Source organism: Eublepharis macularius, chromosome 6, assembly GCF_028583425.1.
Source record: "Eublepharis macularius isolate TG4126 chromosome 6, MPM_Emac_v1.0, whole genome shotgun sequence".
Taxonomy (NCBI): Eukaryota; Metazoa; Chordata; class Lepidosauria; order Squamata; family Eublepharidae; genus Eublepharis; species Eublepharis macularius.
Window position 1 is genome coordinate 109,493,994 of NC_072795.1, and position 22,468 is coordinate 109,516,461.

Here is a 22,468-nt window from a genome sequence, read left to right on the forward strand (position 1 = left end):
TCTTTTAGGTGGCAGGGTGGACCCCACAACCGCTGGGAATGGTGCAGTCCCTCTGTGGTTGAGGAAGAGTTTGAGGCTGCCAGCTGCGCCGGTACTGACACCGTGGCTGGACTCTGTTCTGGGCAACTTTCTGCAATGACATCTGCCTCCAAACACTGAGGCGTCGGCGAGTCCTGAACCAGCTGCACAGTCACCATGTGCTACTGAGAGTCCCAGAGCGCTGGCCGCAAGGATGTCCTTGGGTGTTGTCCTCTCTGACCATCTGCTTCGGAGCTGGTCTATATGGCGATGCAGTCTCTGTCCGTTGGTTGCTACGACTGTGTGGGACACTGGTCTGGTCACTTCTTCCACAAAGGCCGGCACCCATGCTGGGTCCTTGCCATAGTTGCGGGCATAGACCTAGTCTCCCGGCTGGAACGTTCTCACCTCTCTCTCGGGCAGCTGCAGTTCCTCCAGTGACAGGTCAGGATGTAGTCTGTCAAGCATGGTAGTGAGTCTTCTGTGCATAAGAAGCTCCACTGGGCTGCAGCCAGTGGTAGAGTGGAGCGTGATGTGCTGCTGTAGCAGAAAAGTAGTGAATCGCGCCTGCCAGTCTCCCTGCATGATCCAATGGAGGCTGTCTTTTGTTGTTCTCACCATCCGCTCCACTTGCCCGTTGGTCGAGGGGTGGAATGGAGCAGACGTGATGTGATGGATAACATTGTCGTCCAGGAACTGCCGGAAGCCCACTGCCATGAACTGTGCCCCGTTGTCAGAGACAATAGTGTCTGGGAGACCATGTGTTGCAAACAGGCAACGGAGTGCCCGAATGACGATGGCAGTGGACATGGCCGACACAGGAATTACCTCCAGCCACTTTGAGAACAAGTCCACTACTATTAAGAAAGTCTGTCCTTGGAACAGTCCGGCAAAGTCTATATGGAGTCGGGACCATGGTGCCCCCACCGACTCCCATGGGTGTACTGGAGCTAGGGCTGGGGATGGACGAGACTCCTGACACAGCTGACAGGTACGGACCCACTCTTCGATCACCTTGTCCATGCCAAGCCACCACACGTAGCTGCAGGCAAGTGCCTTCATTCACATGGTGCCCGGGTGCCATAGTTTGCTGCCATAGTTTGAGCAGAATAACAACTCGGTTCCCCCACAAAAGGCAGCCCTTGTGTACTGAGAGTTCATGCTTCCGGACACTGAATGATCCCATCCTCGTCGCCAGTATTATGTAGTGGGTTCAGACGCTGAAGTGATTTCAACATAGCTATTTATTAAGGAAGAACACCAACTGAAAAGAACACACAGCAAGCCACAACTATATACACATTCCAAACGTCAAAACATGCCCCCAACTTTATAACAACCAATAGGAACACTCCAGCACTCAGAGTTCTGATTCGTTGATGCTTTAGTTTGTTGAAGCGTCCTGATTGGCTGGTTCCGCAAGCCCAGCCAATCATAGTGTAGCAGTCTGGAGCCTCTCTCCACTCGAAGCTCCCAATACATTACATGCTGCATAAGTGAACTTTAAAAAATGAACTTTCCAAACATAAGAAGAGCTTTTTTAACAGCAGCCACCCAGAAACTTGAATTCTGTTACAAGCCTGACTGAATGCAATGATTCCATTGGCTTCCCATCAGTTACTGGGCTCAATTCAATAACAACAACACCCTTATACACCACCCTTCTGGACAGATTAGTGCCACGTTCAGAGCGGTGAACAAAATCATTATTGTTATTATCCCACAATACAGCTGGGGAGCTGGGGCTGAGAGGTCACCTGCAGAGTTCATGGCAGTAGTTGTAGCGGAACCAGCAGAGTGCTGATTCGCATTCCAGCAACTTAACCACTATGTTACAACAGCTCTCAAGGTTTTGGTTATCACATACAAAACCTCTCGTGGACTTGGTCCCTCATATTTCCAGGACCATCACTCTTTCTATGCCCTGCCATCGCAAATTTGCTCATCTGAACAGGGCCTTCTTCAGGTGTCGTGTTGCACATGGGCAAATCAAAACTGCCTGTACATGCTCGTTCTGTGTGGCTTTCCCCAGCTTATGGAATGGCTGAGCTGGTCAGGAAAGCTCCCACTCTCCTGACTTTCCACTATGTATGTAAAACTGAATTATTCAGGAGAGCTGTTTTAGACAGGTTTTAAGGCTGTTCTGTAATGAAATGATTCAGTGAGATGCACTGGAAAGGTATAGAAACTGTAGGCTATACTACTTCGTACTGTGTGTTGCTGCAAGTATGCTCTTACGGGGTAGTTTCTGGGTTGTTTAATATGCCATGTTAAATTGCTTATGTTTTGTTTTGCCATTGTTTCAGCTTTATATCAAATTGCTATAATTGGAAAAAGAAGCAGAAATCTACTGTAATTTCTATTGTATTGTTTATTGAATGTCCCAGCTGTTGATTGTATCTATACTGTGTAATCCAGTTTTCTTTCTACTCTAAGATATTGCCATGAATGGCATCTACCTCAATAAATTGTAAATTCTATCTTTTCTACAATGTTATTGTAGAAGATTACTTACTGCATGTTGGGGGAAACATTTCAAAGTAAGTCTACTACTACTGTGACACTGAGAGATCTCTGTCTTTTGGTGCTACACCTCTGAAGATGCCAGCCACAGCTGCTGGCGAAACGTCAGGAACTACAATGCCAAGACCACGGCAATACAGCCCGGAAAACCCACAACAACCATCGTTCTCTGGCCGTGAAAGCCTTCGACAATACATAAGTCTACTACCATTCTGTTACCAAATAAAATATAATTGTTTCTAATAATAAGTCCTACAGCAGATCTGTAAGAGATAATCATATACAAGATTACATAGCAAATGTGAGTAGGACCAGATAGGGTTACTAGGTCCCCTTACCCTCCAGGCAGGAGGCGAGACACCTGGCACTCACCTTTTCAGATGTCTTCAGATGTTTGGGGACAAATCAGGCCTGTTTGGGGCTGAAACCGGCCCATTGCGGAACATGGGAGTGTTGCCAGGGCAATGTGATGGGCCCTGGAGTGCTTCTACACTTTGTAGTGGGCCGATTTAGGCCTGTTTGGAGCCCAAATCGGCCCATTGCAGAGCATAGTAGCATGCCACGCAACCCAGGAGCGTGCCCCAGGAGGCGTGTTCCCCTGTCTTTTCCCCCGCCAGGCAGGTAAGCAGGGGTAGGGGGTGGAGGGTGAGAGCAGGGGATCCCCTGCTCCCGCAGTGGAGAACTGCTCCCCCAGTGGAGAACTGGCAACTTTAGGCCCAGAGTCTGAAGAAGTGAGTTTTTTCTACAGTTTCTCAACAGTTTACCAGTTAAGACCATAACCTGATTTTCAGTTTAAGATAATCCCTTTTCATTTTGGGACTGGTTCGCTTAAGCTGATCACCCCAGATGGTACAACTTTAAATTATCATAAACTATTTTGGGACTCTGAATCTGTTCCTAGTATTATATTATTATTATTCTTTGGGGGGGAAATGTGTCTACTTGCTCACATTTGTCCATCTCCTCCTCCTACGCAGATCACACGTATTATTTAATAAGATATGGTAATAAGTTTCAAGGAAGTGGTACGTTTATTTTTATGGGATGAACCTGTATGTCCAGAGTTGCTTTAGGAAATTATTCTTTGCTTAAAGCGCCATTATGCTTATGTTCAGCAAACTAACCCAAAGCAGCAGTAGGACAGTGGAATCACACACAGACACACCTATCTCTTAGTATTTGATGCAATGCATAACTGGTGAGCATAAATTGCAAAGGGGGCTTTACTCAATAGAACAGGGCAAAGACTACATGGAGTTGATGTACACGTATCACCATGCATCTGAACATGAATCAATTGTACCTTTAAGACTAACCAATTTTATTGTAGCATAAGCTTTCAAGAATCAAGTTCTCTTCGTCAGATGCATGGTACAGAAACTGGTCAAATATAGAAGAGGAGGGGGGAGGAGGGGAGGAGAGAGAAGATGCAATTAGGGGGGGATATTTGACCAGTTTCTGTACCATGCATCTGACGAAGAGAACTTGATTCACGAAAGCTTATGCTACAATAAAATTGGTTAGTCTTAAAGGTGCTACTGGACTCTTTTTGATTTTGCTACCACAGACTAACATGGCTAACTCCTCTGCATCTATGAGTCAATTGTATCACACCAGATGCATGGAAGTGTGGCAGAGCCAGGAGAGGGAAGGGGTGCTTGAAGTGCAGGGATTGAACCGCAACCCCACTGGGCTGTTATTGTATATAATTTACTTATTTATATAGAAAGTGTATATGCTGCCTCTCCAGAGATTTGCTTGATGAGGTTTACCTGCTCAAGGTTAGCATACACAGGAAAGCTAAATTCTACCACCTCTCTCGCGCTCTCTCTCTTTTCAGAAGGAATCGAAGAACATACTGTGATGGACAGAAGTCTGTTGTACCCCTGAAGCTGAAAAGCCAATTAGCCATTAGGGTCTGAGCCTGTTTGAATACTACTCTAACATTCAGTCATCTCTGAGAGAACTCTGTATCCCCTTGTGTTTTTTGTCACATTTACTACCAACAAAGGTCTGTATAGCTGGAATTTCAGGGGAAGCTGCTGGGGTTGTCAACTCTGGGTGACTTTGGAGCAGAGCCTGGGGAGGGGGAAACCTGGGGAGGGGAGGGAGCTCAGCAGGGATGTGATACTGTCCAGTCCACTCTCTGAAGGTGCCATTTTCTCCAGGAGATCTGATCTGTATAGTCTGGAGATCGGCTATAATGCCGGGAGAACAACCGGGTTGGCAACCCTAAAAGATCCTCAGTGAGGACAAACAAGGCCAATCTTCACAACAAACAAGACTGCTACAGGGATAATAATGCCTCCGACTCCCTTACCGTGTAATCAATGTCATTATCAGCCCAATTACAATGTAACACTTTTAATGGCAGTCAGACAAAATAGATAGGTGACCCTTCTTCTACCTAAGGTACTCTTCCACATAAATAGTCATTAAGATGCACAGCACAGCCTCTCCTGTCTTGCACAGACAGGCACTCTTTTCTCCAGAAGGATCAGAACTTGCTTGGCATTGCTGTTCACACAAAATTAGAGAAGCTGTGTTTTCTGCTTTTTCATTTGCTGCAAAAGTTGTTTGAAATTTCATAATGCACTCAGTATTCTCCCATCGCTTTGTTATTTATTGATTCTTGTTTATATGGTTCTGAAACAGAATATTGGATGACCATTTTTGTAAAAAAAAAAAAAAAGTCTTGGGGTTCTTTCCTTTTTAATTGTTCCTTTTTTTAAAAAATAGTGTTCCGTATGCAGCCCTGTTTCACCATCAGTCTTCACATTGGTACCTTCACACACCCCTGTATTTGATTTTAGTAGGACCCCCCCCCTTCCGAAAAACACTACTGTACTTACTGTAAAGATGAAGTTGACTCAGTTGCCCATATCCTTTTTAGATGCCCTCATTATATATTTTACTTTGTAAGCCATATACTACTCCCTGGACAGACTACAGAACATTTCAGAACACCAAAAACTAAAGATCTTACTGTCAGGTAAGATTAAAAAGAAGTGCACATGTGATTTTGCCATATTTATCTACGTAGTTATAAATAATTCATAAAATAGTCCCAACGTATGGCTTGTAGGCAGTTAAGTTACAGGGAATAGATTCAAGATCACCTGTCAGCCACAAAGTTCTGGTTATTCTCTGCTTTACAGTTGAGAGGAAATTTGTTCATTTAAGGAGAAGCAATGTCATATAAGAAGGACAGTGTGTATAGTACATACAGTGATGGACAGGAAGTGGAGCACGCATCTGAGAGCTACCACAGGCACAAAGAAGAAGAACCCCTCCACCCCCACATTCAGAAAAACACACACAACATGCTTGATTAGAACAGGCATGTTGTTATTATTCCCAGCAACATTTTACCCAGGGCAATACAAGTGTTGGGTGTCCCTCAGGCCTCTTCCGCAGGGTGAACTTTACATCAGGCTTTGTGTGTATTCAGCCTATGCAGACTGGATCCACTTTATTCATCACTTCTGGCCCCATACTGCTTTGACTCTTTAATTCTACACTTTGAAGGAGCTGAACTGAAGTTGTCTGTTTTTTATTTCTGCACTAAAAAAAATGCCCTGATTCTGCCACAGGGTTTGAGGACTCATCAGTTTCCTCGGTTAATTGCTGAGGAAACTTACAAAAAAGTTTTTTGTCTTTTTTAATGACACCAAGGTTGGTTGGTTTTTAATGACACCATCGGTTGCTGTTAAACCAATCAAGATGCAGGGAAATAAGGGGGGGGAGGCAGGGCAGGGAGAAAAGCTGCAGAAAAGCTGAGGAAAGATCAGTTCTGCAGCAGTAGCAGCCTTTTCCCATGCAAAATACAAACAAGTCTGGGAAGCAGTTTGGAGACTGAATTAGGGTATTTTGACCATGCATGCAGAAGCCTGGAGAGAAACTGAAGCAGTATGGGGCCAGAACTGATGAAAAAGCCCCATGCGGAAAAGACTTCAGTCTCTCAATATCAGAAGCCAGGTTCAAGCTATCTCAAGAAGTTGTTGTAAGGACAGGATTGGGGGGGGGGGGATGTTTTATCTCTATCAATTTAACCTGCTCCCATCAAAAACCTCAGGGCAGGGTATAAATTCAAAATCAAATATTCACTAGATAACAAATATTATGTCATCAGTTGACCCTGGCTGACTCAGTTAAGAAACTAGGGGTTACACTGGATCCAGGGCTGTTGCTAGAGAAGCAGTTTAATGCAGCTGCAAAAAAAGTGTTCTCCCAACTCAGAGTAGCCTGGAAGATGGCCCCCTACTTTGACATGGCCAATCTGGCCACCTGGATTCATGCCATGGTAACATCAAATCTAGACTACTGTAATGCACTCTACATAGGTCTCCCTCAAAGTCAACTCAGAGATCCCAGCTGGTATAGAACACTACAGCTCATTTACTATCAGGAGCTAGGCACAGCATGTATATTACTTCCATCCTTCAGTCACTCCACTGGCTAACTGTCAGTTACTGGGCTCAATTCAAGTTTTTGAGATTATCACATATGAAGCCCTTCATTGCCTTGGCCCTTCAGATCTGCAGGACTGCCTCTCACCTCTGTGCTCCACCATGACAGCTTCACTCATCTGGCCTTCTGCAGATACCCCCTGCAGTCAGTCAAAATGAACAGCTGCCCACAGACATGCTTTTTCTGTGGTGGCCCCCATCTTACAGAATGGCCTGCCGGAGCAAGTCAGGAAAGCTCCTCGCTTTGCACAAACTGGGCAAAACTGAATCATTCAGGAGGGTGTTTTCACTCAGGGTCTGCTGTAAGAACTGGCTCAGAGAAATGCATTGTTAAGGGACAGGAACTCATGTTTAATTACGTAAGCTGTGTTTCAGCAAGCTTTCATCTCTGTGTTTCTGATTTATGTCTGTTTCAAATTTCTGCAATCCATAGCTTTTTTTGTTCACTGAATGTTCTAGCTATTGATCATAATGTATCTGTTCATTGAATGGGCTAGTGGTGACTTGCACTGTGTTGGGTCTCAGAGAGAAAGCAGATGATAAATAAATTAAATAAAAATAAATCAAGCACTATATCCAGCTAAAATTGTCCCATGACCATTCCATTAAAAGCCAGGCCTAACGGTATCTTCATAGGATGATCTCTCTCAGACCGGAGCCTGTTTCTTAAGATAAGCTTATTATGTTATTTTCATCCTGCCTTTCCTCCAAGGTACTTGTGGGGCAGCCAGAAATGCAAAAAGATCAGCTGTGGCGGATCAAACCAATGGTTCATCTAGACCACCATTCTGCTTCACACCTGATGGCCCAGGAAGACCTACAAATATGGCCTCTGCTTGCCCTCTCAGTCTCTCTCAGGGCGCTCACCCATTGCATTTGTGACCTAGTCAAGGCACTGCTTGAATGATCTTAGACCTGCCAAAATAAGTGCACTGAATTTCTCCAGGGAAAGCTATAGGACAGTTGTCAACACACCAGGGCACAAGTTTAAACCACTGCTCATGACAGGCTTCTGTCTGAAGACAAAAAAGAGTCTTGTGGTACCTAACTAGGTATGTCAACCCCCCAAGTGGGGGTGAAGTATTCTCCACCCTCACCTTTCAGTCCCCAGCCCTGCTCACCAGACCAAACCCCAGAAATGCACTGTTCCCATAATAACACAATACTCCAAGGTACATTTATCCAATCATATTCCTCAACAATAAGTAAAGTGCAAGTGCTATTCAAGTCAGTGGCAATTTACAAATTCATTCACACTTGTTGCCGATATACAATCCCCACCGAAGCTCATTTAAAAGGATAATGCCCATCAATCATACTTTCCAAATACATCAATAAATACTTATACAATCACTTACAATCAGGGGTTTTTTTCTGGGAAAAGAGGTGGTGGAACTCTCAAGAGGGAAATCAGGAAGAAACACATGGGATTCTTTGAAATAATATTATTTTCATGCACTATTGCTGAGTATTTTCAAGAGGTGCTGGAACTCCATTCCACCGCGTTCCCGCTGAAAAAAAGTCCTGCTTACAATAAATAATTATTCTTACAATAAATAATTATTCTTGAATGAGATAATAAATCAGAGTATACAAAATTCTTAATTCAATACACAATGGTGACCAGCTACTGGACCAAGGGAAGAACTTGGTTAGGAAAACTGCTGGCTGACAACGAAAAGTGAGAATTTTCCCCTGAGAAAGCGGTGACAAAACAGGAGAGTAGCTAGCGTCCTGTTGGGATTTTGGGGGATACTCACACTGATGAGGTGTGTGCGGGGGGGTCCCATCTGTGGCTTTGGTGTATGTGGACTTTATTGATTGAGGCGGTGATCACCTCTGGAAGGCTACATCTCGCTGGACCCGTGGAAAGAATGGAATGAATGAAATACAACAACACTAGTGTGGTATATGGACATTTATCGAATAGTACCACAGGGGAGGAGCAAGATTCACCTCCACCACCCCATTGAGGGGTATTTCACATCTGTATTATTCCACTTTTCTGTGTACCATTGTGTACTGAATTAAGAATTGTGTATACCCTGATTTATTATCTTATTCAAGAATGATTATTTATTGTAAATGATTGTATAAGTATTTATTGATGTATTTGAAAGTATGATTGATGTGCACTATCCTTTTAAATGAGCTTCGGTGGGGATTGTATATTGGCAATGGAAGTTTGAATGAATTTGTAAATTGCCACTGACTTGAACAGCACTTGCACTTTACTTATTGTTGAGGAATATGATTGGATAGATGTACCTTGGAGTATTGTGTTTATTACGGGACCAGTGCATTTCTGGGGTTTGGCTTCTACTCGTAATTGCTTTCTTTGTCTTCACTGCTCACCAGACCAGCAGGGGGAAAGGAGTAAGAGGGCAAGCTGAGAGCCACTGGAGCACCTGGTGAAATGGTGTGAGCTCCAGAGGTTCCGATGATGCACTTCTGCTTGAAAACGGGAAGCAACGGTCAGCAGGGTCAAAATGTTTCCGTTTTTCAACTGGATGTGACATCATTGGGGATTCCAGAGCATGATGAGGAACAGCCGCTAGGACCCCATCCCCCATTTTTGAGATAAGGATGGCTGGCAACCCTAAATCTAACCATTTTATTGCAGCATAAGATTTTGTAGATCAGCACCTACCTCAATGATGCAAGTATTATTCTCAATGCATGAAACAGAATTCTCAGTTGGGAGAGAGAGAAGACAGGAACTGGGGGATGTTATTACAAAACAAGGCCAGAAGACCCAGCAATCCAAGAGACAAAATGTTGTATTATTAAGCAGAACTACAAATACAAGCAAGATCCAGTCAAAAGAGTACACAACTCAAGAGAAGATGTAATCATTCCTAGCTGGTGCTGAAATTAACAAAGCAAGATACATAATGACCGTCTAGCCGAAGGGACACTTACTTCCTTTAGTTGAGCTAGCCATTTCCAGTCCCTATGGAGAAGGAACTCTGGTTATATAGCTTGTGATGCATGTTCATTCACCTACCAAATATTCTCTAAATTAAAAAAGGTTGTCACTTTGATTAAAACTACAGCAATCTTATTTCAATTACATAGTTCATTCCAGTTGTAAAATGAAATTTAAATTATTGCCATAAAATCTGTGGAATGAATCAGATGGATGTCTTCCATCTTATTAATTTCTCAGCTCCATGACTGGGTTTGAACCTGTGCGGCACGTCTGTTTACAAGACCATCTATTTAGTAATATCCTGATTGTACTGACTATGTTAAATATTTGTTAAGGCCTCTCTTGTGCTATGTTAAAATAAATGCTGCGGAGGGTGCATTCTCAGCATTTATGAGCGGGATGTCAATCAACCTGTCTCTCCAACAATAGTATTGCAAACTTTCTAATCTCCTAGGTTTAGGCCTCCCTCATTTCACTGTTCCTTGGTACTGCTTTCCAATTCATTGGTAAGCAATTTCATGCTAATAAAGTCAAATTACAATTTAAAAAGGAAAATCCTCATTCTGCTTTTTATTTTAAGATTCCTATATATGCTTAGTTTTGTGGAGTGGAGTGGGGATTAAAAGTTTTTCACACGCTAAAGCAACTTTTGAACGGCGCAGCAACAAATTTTAAAGTCTTCCTTATGAGTTTCTATGGATGAGGTAACCTGAAAATTAGACAACAAAGAATCCAAGAATAAATTTCATTCAGCTTATTTCACTCTCCTGATATAATACCCTTACACTAATAAAGCAGTGCTTTTAAAAATTAATCATAACAACTTTTGCTCAATGAAGGAGCATGAGTTTCACATGCAAGAGGTCCCAGGTTTAATCCTTGAAAACTAGTTAAAGAATCTTGGGTAGCAAGTGCTGGCGGGGTGGGGGTGGAGCTGAGACCTGAGATCTGCTGCTTGTTAGAGTAGGGAATATAGAGCCGGATGGGCTACTGGTGCGGCTTGCTATTAAGCAGATTCATACGCTCATGTGTGTTCAACGTTTCACACTTCCCATTTCCTCCTCACAAATATCCCTTACTCCCCCCAAATTATCAGAAGAACATTTTTTTTCCATTTATTTGAACTGGGCAGGCTATTTCATTTCTTTTTGCTAACTTGACATCTTAGCCATTGCTTTTGGATTATTGCTGAAAAAATATCAATACATTCATTTATAAATTCCTGTTTGGTTCAGTACTGAATATCCCATCCATATTTACACGAGTGCCGATGTAAGCAAGTGATTAAGATGTATATGTATTGGAAAAGTCACCAGTTCAAATTCTGCCTCAGCCCTGAGCTCCACTAGTGTCCTCATCACCAAGCTTACATGTACAATGCGAGGACAAACACTTATTATTATTAATTCAAGTATCACATATAGCATGGACCACAGTAAAATTTCTCTTACGTATAAGCATATGAGCCCTGTCCTGGATAGCCCAGGTGAGCCTGATCTCGTTGGATCTCAGAAGGTAAGCAGGATTGGCCTTGGTTAGTAACTGGATGGGAGACCTTCAATGAAGACCAGGGCTGCAGTGGCAGGCAATGGCAAACCACATCTGTTAGTCTCTTGCCATGTAAACACCACCAGGGGCCACCATAAGTCAACTCTGACCCAACAGTAAGCTCCAGCACCACAAGCATATGGGCCCTCAATATTCCAGGACATTATGGGACTGCCCTGCGCCCTCACACTCCTCCCATACCCGAGGCCAGCCCTCTACTGTCCTGCTCAGTCAAATAAAGCAAACATAACCAAGAGGAGGGAGCAGGCTCTGTGGAGATATGGACAGCATACACAAGGCTCCTATTCTGCATAAACATCTGGCCTATGCCCATGTGTGCTCTCTAAGAGATCCTGATGTGCAGGATTCTGTATCAGTCCCCCTACCTGTCACAACCCTCAACGACTAGCTAGCGGAGAGTAGCGTACAATAAATTAGTGCTGGCAAAAGGTCAATAAAACCAAATGTAAATATTAAGGCAGGATAACTTGACGAAGTTACTGTTTGGACTTATGGGTGGCAGCCCAGGGTTCAGGGGTTATATTCCCTCACCCTTCTTTTGATCCACACAGACACCTTATTTTAACAATACACTAATGAGTTTTTTGTCTCTACCATTAAAAGGTTAAGTAGCTTATTTTGGTTGACAAGTAAAACATAAAGGTATAACGGGTTTTCACAGTGAACCTGTGCCACAGTTCTCCTAAGAATCATTATAGTGGCGTGCACGCACTCAGGATCACAGAACTGAGAAGGTGTTTCTCTGGGTAAGAGAGAAAGAGATTTTATTTGGAAAAGGCTCACTAAACCCTGGGGTCTCTGACCATTTCACTACTGCCTTTACCACACTGATAGGGATACTTGAAGTGTGGACCTTATCTTTTAGTCCCTACCCCAGTCTGGTCACCCCTTGACTCGGATCCTGAAGATAAAGCTAGCTGGTGTCTCAGGTTTCTCTCTTGACCTTCTCATTCATCCCTATCTGATTCCTAGTTGCTGTATGTCTGACTGAGCCCTAACTGGCAACTTGCTAGAGATGCTCCTCTTCTAACTCCCATTCACGCATGCACACCCCAGAGGATCCATGGCATCTCATACAACCCTGAGGATCAAGGATGGGCTATAACAACTGACAGGTAGAACTGGAAGCAGTCTATCACAGGGATATAAGGAAAATGAGCCTCTTTGTGGGGATCCATTTACATGTCAGCAGTGTGTACACCTTGAACCAGACTGGGGGCTTAGCTTTTTCTTTCCTTAATTAAAATGGTGGTTTGATTCCCACCCCCAGGATTGGTCTTCAGATAAGGATGATAAATTTCAAGTGTGGTGGTTCCTAGTCCCTGAGAATCCAGCTAAATTAGCATCTCAATCCAGCTTCTCTACTTCACTTTTCAAAAAAAACAATATTAATTTCACATCATGCCATCAGCAGACAAATCAGTTGCAAAAGTGGGTTGGGCCAATCCCTGAAGAAGAGATTGTAGGTAGGGTTGCCAGGTGTCCGGTTTTTACCTGGATAGTTCAGTATTTTGGGGGACTGTCCAGGGAAAAACCCCAAATACTTGGCCCCTCTCCTCCCCCTCCCATGTTGCCCCTCCCTGCCACCCAGCCTCCTGCAGCTGCACACCATGGACTAGGAGTAGCCAGGCAGAATGGGAACCCAGCCAGCCTCCTGTGGCTGTGCAGTGCTGGTGGAAGTGGCCAACCAGCCAGGGCCTCCTGTGGCTGCACGATACCAGTGGGCGTGGTCAACCAGCCCGAGAGCCTGGCTAGCCACTTATGGCTGTGAGGCACTGCCTAGGAGTGGCCAGCCAGCCCAAGCACCTCGAAGTGGGGCGTCACAATGACATCACGTCTGGTAGTGTCATCACTGAGCAGGATGGGAGCATGTTAGTCTGCAGCACCACCCCGGTGTCCTGTATTATTCCATCCAGACCCCCTCTGGCAATCCTAATTGTAGGCTGCCTGGAGAAAAGGCAACATATAAATGCAACACATAAATGTTATATTAAAATGGATGCAACTTTATGAAAGTAGCATACAATTGATGATATATACTTTTTCCTGTTTTCCTTTATACACACTGGCACTACAGATTGGGAACAGCCCATTAACTTGACTGAAGCTTTTGCAGAGGTTCCATCAGCCCTTCTATCTGAGGCACTGCCAAGACAGGCCTGCTCTGCCCTTCATTATTAAACCTGATAACACTCAACTCATACGACACGCATGACATAAAGTATTTAAAACTGAGCCAAGGATGGCCAGCTTAGCTTGGTCTACTTAGATCTATTTTGATCATTCAGGCTCAAGTTATTGTTGTGACAGAATTTTCGTCTGGGAACTGTCAATACTGTAAGTCACATTGTGGCAAAGACCCACAGATCTGTCTCAGTCACTTTGGCATGCTCAAGAGATCAGTGAACTGGAAAAGGGGGCTCATGGCCCAGATGAATCAAAAACATCAGCATGTAACAGCTAAGGTTATGCCTACTGAAGGGGTGAAACGTATTTACTGCTTCAATGATCTGAGTAAAATTTCATAAAGTTGACTGAGTGAGTGGTTTCCAAAAATGTAAATGTGACCAGACTTGATTCCCTTCACTCTTGGTCTGTTGCCATCCTGTCTAAAATGTAAAAGGTCAAAGTTTACGATTCCACAATACTTCATGATGCTGCTTGCCAGGGACAGAGAAAGCATTTACTGTTTGCGATTCACGCATATAAAGCAGTAAAAATACCTTACATATATGAACCTCTTTTCACCAACATTACCCCAGCAATGTGGAAATAATTTTCAACCCCTCGCCAGGAAAAAACTGCTTTAAGATTAAGTGCTTAGTCTTGATTCAATATTTATTCTTTTCAGCAGGGGTACCATTTCAGATTTCAAAAAGGGGATGCCAAGATGGGGCAAAGTCCAAAGACTCACTCTTGAATACATTCAAGCTTAAACTGTGCAATAAACATGAATTTTAGCAACAATTGTTGTCATTTTTTTCTATTCATTTATGCCTCATGATAACAATGGCAATGTTATACAAACACACCTGTAGTAACAAGTTAAATACCTATGTTTTAGTCAGGTATCCCAGTGACAGAAATCTGCCGGTGTTTTTTTTTCTTCTAGAGGGTCTTTTTGCAAGTTGAACCAGTAGGATGACTAGAAATATACGGGGCCTGAGAGGAATTAGAGATAGTCCAAAACCCATCCTCCTTAAATAGCACAATAGATTTTCTGAAGATTAATACAGTGTCCGCCCTGATTATAAGAGTTGTTTGACATTCAATCGGCTTTTTAAAGAATGTTTGTGCCTTTTGAAGAGGTATCTGTATCTCTAATCCTCACCATAATTTAAGAATATAAGAACTGCCTTTCTGGTCAGTTCCAAGATTGCTCTAAAAGCCACAGTAGACAATATACGTGACATGCATTGGGTCAGGATCCCCAACTCAACTTGCAGTCACGCATGACTTCAGGAGACGAATGTTCCCAACTGTTCTGGGGCTGAAGCTTGGAAGCACGGTATGGAAAGAGGAGGGACTTCAGCCTTCCCTGCCATGCTGTTTTTCCAAAGTGAAACAGCTGCAAGGGCCCCTGTTTGCCCTGCTGTGGGGCTCCATGTACTTGCATGTTGGTTCCTGGAAGTCACATGAGACAACAAATCAGGTCAGGGGGCCCTGACTCAATGCATGTTACTTATATTGTCTACCGCTGCTGGAACATAGTGATTAAGTGGTTGGGATGCAAATTAGCACTCTGCTAGTTCAGATCATACTACTGCCATGAGCTCAGCAGGTGACCTTGGGTAATCCACCCCTATAAGCCTCAGTTTCCCAGCTATTGTGGAAATAATAATGACACAGGCTTTGTTCACCACTCTGAGACGGGCACTGATCTAGAAGAGTGGTATATAAGTGTGTTAGTGTTTGTTAGTGTTAGTGTCAGTGTCAGTGTTAGTGTGTACCTAACTCTGGCCATTTCCACACATCCTTAAAGGGTGGCCCACTCACTGAACACTGGCGGCTTTTCTCCTTCACTCCACATGTCTCCAATTTCAAAGCAATAGTAGGCTGGCTTCCATTTTTTCAGTGCCTTGTCAGGGACACAGGAATGTGGGAAATTGCATTCTCATAAAAGGCACCAAAAAACAGAAAGAAAAACACGGGCTCTCTAAGTATACAATTAAATCACTCAATTCAATATAAGTAATAAACAAAAGTATGCAATGTCAATGTGTGATAAAGAAATTGATTACATCATATCCATTATTGATTACATCACATCCATTATACATTGTCATTCATCTGGATTGAACATATACAGACCACACCAAAAACCAGAAGCCAAACAGCCTGCTACAGCCTGCTACTGCTTTGAAATAGGAGATGTGTGGAGTGAAGGGGAAAATCTGTCAGCATTCGGTGAGTGGGCTGTCCCTTTAAGGATGTGTGGAAATGGCCTCTGTCTCCAGAAGTAGCCAACCAGATGATTCTATGAAGTTGACAAGCAAGGGTAATCCTATCTAAGGGCAATCATAGATTTACTACTTCTAGAACTGGAGGTTCTATTTTTAGCTAATAGCTATGGAAAATTCCAGATGGCTAGCTGCCTTTGAAAGCAGCAAAAGGGGGAAGGGGGGATCCTATGGCACCTTGGACTATCAAAATTTATTCCAGCATAAGCTTTCATAAGTCAGAACTTACTTCATCCGATACATGAAATGAATATTCAGCAAGCCAATTTGTATTCCCAAACCAATGGGAGGGTGTTACAAATAGAGGCCAACTCAAAACAAGATCCAACTCAAAAAGCAATCCGTTCACTTGGACAAATATAAGACACTCCCAACTTTTTGTATCTGTTTACCTTATTTTATTTTGCACTCAACAGCTTATTTTTCCAAGGCTATTTTTCCCTCCCAGTCTGTATGGATATCCCTAAGATATACTAGCCTCAAGCCATTTAGATCTTTAAAAGTCGACACCAGCTCTTTGAATTGGGCCTGGAAGCAAATTGGGAGGTAGTGTAGATGGAACAAGACTGGAAGGATATGGTCCCTATAACCCTCTCCAATCTACATTCTGGCACAACATTCTGCACCAATTGTAGCTTCCAAACACTCTTCAAGGACTGCCCCATGTAGAGTGCATTGCAGTAGTCTAATCTAGATGTTACTAGGGTAAGCACCACAGTGACAATGGCTTTTTTTCCTAGTAAAAACCACAGCTGGCTCATCAGCCAAAGCTGATAAAAGGTGCCCCTAGTTGCCACTGCCGCCTGCTTATCCAACAGGAGGTCTAGGTCTGGCAGTACCCCCAACCTACAAACCCATCCAGAACAAGAGACTTCCAGATTCTTGGGTCAAATATTCCCCTACCATTTGGTCAGGATTACATTTTATCTTGTTTGCCCTCACTCATCCCAAAACTGCCTCTAGGAACTTGTTTACAGTTTTCATAACTCCCTGGAATCCACCGGAAGTGCAAGGCAGAGCTGAATGTCATCCACATATTAGTGTCAGCCCAGCCCAAAACTTACCATAAGAAGGAACTCACTATCTGAAATTCTTCAGGAGTGCACCAAAAATTATCTGACACCACACTAGAAACACTGGAAATTATCTGACAACACACAAAGTAACTCCTAGAAATAATCTCATGGCTATGTGTGTTATGTGCCGTCAAGTCACCTCCGACCTATGACGACCCTATGAAGGAAAGACCTCCAAAATGTCCTATCATTAACAGACTTGCTAATCTCATGGCTATACATATGCAAAATACTTCCTGCAGCGGGGTCACCTACAAGTTGCTTATAAAAGTTGGTCCATTGAACTGAACTTGAAATCGTGCATAATTCTGGTTCATGGGCATTTTTACTAGCAGCACACTGCATCTAAAAGGGTAACATTGGGATAGTCAATGGATAAAAACTGGCCCTAGTACAATACAAAATGAGACAGCCCCCTTAAAAAGTATTTGGAAATTCCTACTTACAGGGGTTTATCAGGGAGAACAAATAGGTCTCACAATGGATCCTTCCTAACAGGGAACAAACACATGCCAGATGAATCCACAGAATTAGTCATTTTAGGATATATGATTTTTAAAAGATCAAGATGAAATATTGTTGATGTAACATATGGAGGAAACCTTTAATTCAAGAGACCATGAGGATAGTGGCAATGGAGGAATGTGTTTGGAGCTCATTCATCTCACAACTATCATACCAGTCTTGAGAAAAATCTGCAGGGAAGGATTTTTTTAAAAAATGCAGATAACTATTTTCAAATTCAATTATGCAAAAAACATAAATCGCACACTGAACATATTGTATTATGATCTCATTACAGAATATTTTAGGGAAATCCTGCCAAATCAAAGAGCCCAGGGGGACTAATATGAAATAGATTATTTTTTAAGCAAAGAAGAAAAGAATTCTAGGCATTTACAGGCTTCATTTTCATCATGAGCAACAAAATTAAAGGTAAAAACTGGCATATCTTTAGGGCAACAGCACTGTGGGCAAAAAGCAAAATAAATGAAAAGTTGTGTGCAAAACAAAAATAATTTTCAAAAATGAAAATACAAACTAGTGACTAAAGTGGGATGCATTAACTGCCTTATCAGCTATAACAAGACACTCTGATATTCAGTAAACTGAGATTATCTCCGTTATACTGATCATTCCTGTAATTCTTTTGCTGGTCTAGGATCGTAATAATAATAAATTTGATTTGATTTGATTAAAACATTTATAACTAGACATGGGCATGGAACAAAAAAAAAAACACGAACCACGGAACTGGACCAGTTACGAACCAGTTCGTAGTTCGTGGGGTTTAAATGCCCCTTTCTGGCCTTAACAGCAGCAGGGGAAGGGGCATTTAACAGTTTAAAGGGCCCTTAAAGGGACCTACAGGTGGCAGGGCCCTTTAAACTGCCCAAACCCCAGCCCTCCTACCCCCAGCCCCACACTTACCTTATCCTGAAGCGCAGTCCTTCCTCTCCTCCCAGGAGAGGCGGGAAGGCCTCTTCCCCCACCCCGGGGGCTTACAGGGTGATGCAAAGGCTGAAAACAGCCATCCTGCCCTTCAAATGGCTGCTGCAGCAGCCATTTGAGGGGCAGGGAAGCCAAAAACAGCCTCCCTGCCCCTCCAATGGCTGTCGCGGCCCTGGAGAAATGGCCATTTGAACTGCCCCAACGAACCAGCATGGAAAGGAGCTTCCATGAACCCTGGTTCATGAACCCCGAACCGGCCCATGGATTTTTTTGGGTTGTATTTAGGTTCATGCCCATCTCTATTTATAACTACTTGATGACTGCCCCCAAAAAGTGCAATGCTAAGAATGCTCCATTGACTAAAACTGATTAGGACTGATCAGATGTGAGGGCGATCTGGCTGCAACATCTGTCACCCCATTGATCGCCAGGGTTGATTCGGCTGATCTGGCTGGCTAGGCGGGTGTCCCCTTCTTCCCTCACCACATCCCTCCCGAAGCTGCACACTCGGTGGAAGAGGACGGCCATCCCAGATAGAAGGAGTGTACCATTCTTCTTCGATTAGGACTGATCTTTTAATCTGATTGTAGATAGTGCCTTCTAAAGAGACATCAATAACAGTTGCCTTGGTCAATCTTCTTCAAATATTTCAAAGACATCTTAAATGGAGATGATACTAAACCTGCTTGATTAGAGGCCAGTTTGGTGTAGTGGTTAAGAATGGAGGGATTCTAATCTGGAGAACCAGGTTTGATTCCCCACTCCTCCACTTGAAGCCTGCTGGGTGACTTTGGGTCAGTTACAGCTCCTCCAGAGCTCTCTCAGCCTCACCCACCTCACAAGGTGATTGTTGTGGGGATAATAATAACATACTTTGCAAACCGCTCTGAGAGGGCATTAAGATGTCCTGAAGGGCAGTACATACATTGAATGTTATTATTGTTGGAAATACAATGTCTTGTCCACAGAGAAGGCAGAAGACACAGAATACCTGCAGAGGACAGCAAATCTGACAGATAGCAGGATGGAATCCTTCTTTCCTCCTCTTTTCTGTCCTTCTTGCATGTCTCCAGATTGGTAATCTTAGGCTACTTCCTGCTTCTTCCTGGAAATTTCCTCTGTCCCTGTTTAGTGAGGTAGTTAGTATCTATTATTCTTATTATTATTAAACTAAAGAGAAGGTGGCAGTTGCTGTTAGCAACTATATTCATGTTGTCCTCATCACACTGGCTCTCTTGCCTACAGGTAACATTCACTTTCCTGGAAAATGTTGATCCTCAGATTAGAGGATCATTTTCACAGTATGATCTGAGAACAGGCAAAAATGAGACTGGAGACCAGCAATAATTTGTAGGAGCGCTGAAAATGGTGTTGCTTCTTATGGTTATACATGCATATTTTTTGTTGTTCTTGTTCCATGGCTGCCTCTAATCAAGCAGGGGTTTTTTTTAAACAATACAGTAGCCTGAAAAACCTATTATGCCAGAGATAAAAACTGAATAAACAGCAATTTCTCTCCATCAATCTTCAGCTCTGTGAAAAAGCTATTGCCTCCTTCCAGCATAAAACTGCAGTATTAGCTGCTGTAGTATATGTGAATGGAGGCCTTAGCCAACCAGAACAGTAGACTATTAGAACAGCCACATGGAACCAAATGATGCCAGACTAGAAGGGGTGGAGCCCAAGGACAACTGTGTTGTTATCATGGAAACCATGCAGCATTTGAGCAATGGACGTGGTGTCATTGTGGCAGCCCTGTATGACCTTCTAATAGCAGCTTCAGAAGGAATAAAGCCCAAGAAGGATATTCAGCCCAATATGCATTTGTTGTTTACATATTTGAGTCCTCCTCACTCCTCAGTGGGGACCCAAACCAGCTTACATCATTGATCTCCCACAGCACCACAGGTACATTAAGCTGAGAGAGGATGGCTGGCCCAAGTTTACCCAGTGAGCTTCCATAGCAAAGTGGTGATTCAAAACTGTCTCCCAGTTTCCAGCCCAATACTCTAACCACTACACCATACCAACATCTACTCTACCTGAACATATTTAAAGCAAGTTTGACTTGTAGAAGGGCCAAGGATGTGTCAATCAACGCTGTGGAACTCACTCCAGAGAACAAAGGGGGCACCCTAGAGCACTGCTTAAAATCCCTCCTCCTCATTTAAGGGTCTAAAGCAGTTAGCAGGGTCATACCAAAAACTCATTCTGCTTATACTTTCCCCCCGTGAAACCTCATACATATATCACTATTGACCTCTGTTATAAAAATTGAATAATCTCAAGCATTCTGCATATCAAGTCACAGTCACAGTAAACAGACTGATAACACAGAAAGAAAATATAAACAAAAAGGCCATAAAGAAGGCAAAAATATTCAAACATCACAATAAACCCTCTGTATATAAAAACAAGCATCTGAAGTACTCTGCTTTACACTTGATATCCATCTCTCCTACACCATTACATTATTGTCACTCTCTACTCAGCTGAATTATATGGTGATTAAAATTTACTGGCCTTTTATGCATGAACAGCCATGTTTTTGAAGCAGTTTAGAATCTCTCTCTTAGCCTTTCTGAGGATTTATGATATGCTCGGTAGTTTTCCTAAATCTGAGTGATGGAAACATGGGGAGAGTGTTGCTGTATGTGGGTGGGGGGGGGGTGGAGGGTGGAGAATCAGTTTTTCCAATATTCAAACATAAGCCATCAGCCTTTCTAATTTATAGGGCATTGTGGACTAGCAGTGCATTTGTAGGTAAGTCCACAAAGAAATGAGTATCAGAGGTTGGGGCTGCTGCATTTTTCATGATTTTCACCATGCTTAAAAAGTAATTCATTTCCCCTCTCTTTCAGTGTTATGTGGAACAGGATAAAATATTTATTTTAGCCAAAACTATGGCCTTGTAAATGTCTAAATGCTGAAAATTACAAAAACTACAAGGTGAAAGTTTCTGCCCCTGCTGAAATCACAAGCTGATAAATGGCTCCAAATACAAGAGGACTTCCCTTCAGTTTAGACAGAGGCAAGGTTAACAAAAAAATAAATTCAACTAGGTTTTGAAGAAGATTCAAGAATGGAGACTTTCCTGAAAATGACCCTTTTGTTGCATTTTTGGGTGTCTGCATTTCATTTCCACTTACAATAGCAGATAACTGGAAAATTCCTGTCACACTTCACCAAAACCTTTTTGCCAGTGGAAGGGAGGCGGGGCTGGTTGAAGTCATTTTATTACCCCAAGCTCTGTGACACTGCTTGTCACTTCATTCTGTGGACACAAGTCCCAGCAACATGCCAGAGCCTCCTGTTTGTGTCACTTTAAGTAGCCCCAGTGGCTTGGGCAAAAAAATGGTCCTGGGTGGTGGTAGAGGAGTAGGGAACTTCAACAGAATGTTATATTTGTTCATTCTTTTTGAAAACTTTTTCTTAAACCTCATCACCTAGAAGACAATTCTAAATAGCCTAACTACACATGGGATCAGAATTCCATGACTCTAGATTTATTATTTGTAGGGCTTCTCACAGTCACCATGAACACCGCCCGCTTAGACAAATGTTCCCTCTCGGTCCCTCCCCACACCACCCAAACCCAACTCCAGCATAGTATGAAAACAAATTCATAACTCATCCAGCTCCATGGGCCCTCAGAATTTTGTTCCCTACCGTGGCAACTCTGGTTATTTGGCCCTTTCAAGCACCTGTGGGAGACATTTTCTGCATTGGGTTATGGTGGTTGGTGTAGAGGGAGTAAATTTCTCCCACACCATGTCCCCAGTCCAAATGCCTCCCCACGTTCTTTAACATGTAGGAACAATATGAATACTTGTCTTTTTTCCCCTAAAGGTAAAGGTAGCCCCCTATGCAAGCACCGAGTCATTCAGAGACACTCATGGGGGGCACCCATGGGGGGATGTCACATCACAATGTTTTCTTGGCATACTTTTTACGGGGTGATTTGCCATT

The 22,468-nt window shown here is 43.1% G+C and overlaps 1 pseudogene; it reads right to left on the reverse strand.

Moving 5' to 3' along the window:
- Positions 1-399: 399 nt before the first annotated feature.
- LOC129332718 (uncharacterized protein K02A2.6-like) lies at positions 400-1,179 on the reverse strand (annotated as a pseudogene).
- Between the last annotated feature and the right edge of the window lie 21,289 nt (positions 1,180-22,468).